The sequence below is a fragment of the Phytophthora infestans genome, genomic scaffold (assembly GCF_000142945.1).
Source record: "Phytophthora infestans T30-4 supercont1.72 genomic scaffold, whole genome shotgun sequence".
Classification (NCBI taxonomy): domain Eukaryota; phylum Oomycota; class Peronosporomycetes; order Peronosporales; family Peronosporaceae; genus Phytophthora; species Phytophthora infestans.
In genome coordinates, this window is record NW_003303687.1 from 200,228 (window position 1) to 202,476 (window position 2,249).

The following is a 2,249-nucleotide window of genomic DNA, read 5'->3' on the forward strand; positions in this document are numbered from 1 at the left end:
GTCACTGAGTTGATCAGGACCGGCGATTCCTCTTTGAAGCTACGGTTGGCCCGCTTCGCTTCACCGGACGAGGCCAGCGGCTTTTGGAGCCACTCTAGGCAGTACTCTGGAGTAGATAGTCGACCAGGGGAAGAATATCGGGTCCTCACTAGTTTCTCTTCAGAAATGTCGAGCCGGACACTCAATTCGGCAAGAGATAGCTCCTTCGACTACTCCGCGTTATCGACCAACCGTCGCTTTAGTTCTACCTCAGCAAGAGGGAGCAGTCGGTCTTAGAGTTCTTTGTCATACTCTTCCTTCTCTTCGGCCAGCTCAGTTGGTCCTCCGTCTTCCAAAGCGTCCAGGTCTTTCTCGGAGAACACCCTCGCGAATAAAGGCTCCTTCTCGGGCTCATCTGTTTTAGAACTAGGACGGGCGACGTCCTCGGAGTTCCCTCCGGACGAGTCCTTTCTTTCGGGAGGGTCACGTCTTCCTTCCTCTCTCGTGATTCTATCCTCGAAACTGGGACTTGCTTCCGTAGTTCCACACTCTTCTCGGGGTGGACTTTCGACTACCTCTGTCACGTTTTGGGGTAGCGCATTTTGTAGCAGGTGGTCTTTGGACTCACCGTTCCCCTCATCAAGCTCTAGTACACTCGAAACCACACTTTCGAGGTTGTTTGGCGTCGTCGGGTAATCTCGTTCCGCCGAGGACGCCCATGGTCGCGGCTTCTCCGCTCCCCCTTCCTCGATTAGTTCTCCTTTCACAGTTTCGCTTTTGCTTTCTTGGTCTTCGCTCGTATGCACTCCTTGGTTCGCACTCCAACGTTCGTCAATGTTCGCTGCTATCGAGGGACCGTCATTTACGGGTCCCTAGCCTTCCTCCGTCACAAACGCTTCTCGTTCCATCCTCCACCTGCCGACTGCATTTGGGACCACCGACGCACCGTTCCATAAGGGCTCAGTACCTCCGTCATTCACCAAGCGGTAGTTGTTCCTCAGCTCTCATCATATACTCGTCATTCACAGTCGTGTCACTTTCTTCCAGCAAGGCGGAACCTATTCCACCCACAACAGGACAGACTTCATACCTCTTAGTCGACCCTTCCGCGGAGTTCAAAGTGTTCCCGTTTGTGTCGATTCATAGACAAGAGGAAGGAGCGACACTCCCTTCCCCTCCCTCTCGCCCCCATCACTGCTGGTTGGGCGCTTGCCCTAGGACGGGTACCGTCGCCGTCGCGGCAGGGACACCGAGTCTCTTCAGCGACGTCTTTAGAGGACACTCAGCAAGCATGTGACCCGGTTCATCACACAAGAAGCACTTGCGACCGTTCCTCGGCTGGGTGTTTCGGAATGCGCTAGGAGGGTCACACTCACACTATGCACCGATGTGGCTCACTTCCTTACAGTGAGGACAGGTGGCTTTGCCGCGACGACAGTGAATTCGACTACACCCCAATGTGTGACAACGACCACACACGAAAGGACCGTCTTGAGTGTGCAAGTCAGGTCCTAGGCGAACACCTCTTATAGGCGTAATGGGAAGCGTTCCGGTAGGTTGATATGGTTGGGAAGCGTTTGGTTCGGGAGGAGAGTACGCTGCAGCCACATTCATCGCCGGAGTAGCATAGTCGGCAGCCATGGGACGCTCCAACAGCTGCTGTTGTTGTTGAAGTTGCTGCTGCTGCTGTTGTGCGAGTAGATTTTGCGTCTGCTGCATCATGTTCATCATGCGTTCGAGGATAGCGTGCTCGTGGGAAGCCCTAGGTGACGGAACATTATCGAACTTGGAGTCATCTTCGGCGGGACGATGCATATTGCTTAAGGAGCAACATGGCCACAGCCGCAGGGATGGAGTCAATCATGGTTGTGGTAAGAGGGTTTCTCCAATCTCGGTTCCGGAGTCCCGACAAAAAGTACTGGTAACGCATTTGAAGATCGTAGCACTGTGCATCATCGCAGGGGCTCGAAATCATGTCACCCCACACTTCGGCGGACATCCCCCGTGGTCGCTTAGTGCTCTTAAGGTTTCGATCAGTTGCAACGGGGTTTGACTGATGAACTGGTTGTGAAATTGAGTTCTTAGGGCCTCAAAGCTGTTGATGCACGAGTACATCCACCAGTCTTCGCGGACCTTGCCCTTCAAGCACTCCCGGAAAGCACTAAGTCGTAGGGTTCATCCAGTCCGATAGTTGCACTTTCGAAGGCTTCCCAGAACGATCGAGCCTTTTCAACAGACGCTCCTTCCGACTAGAACGGTTGAAGCATACA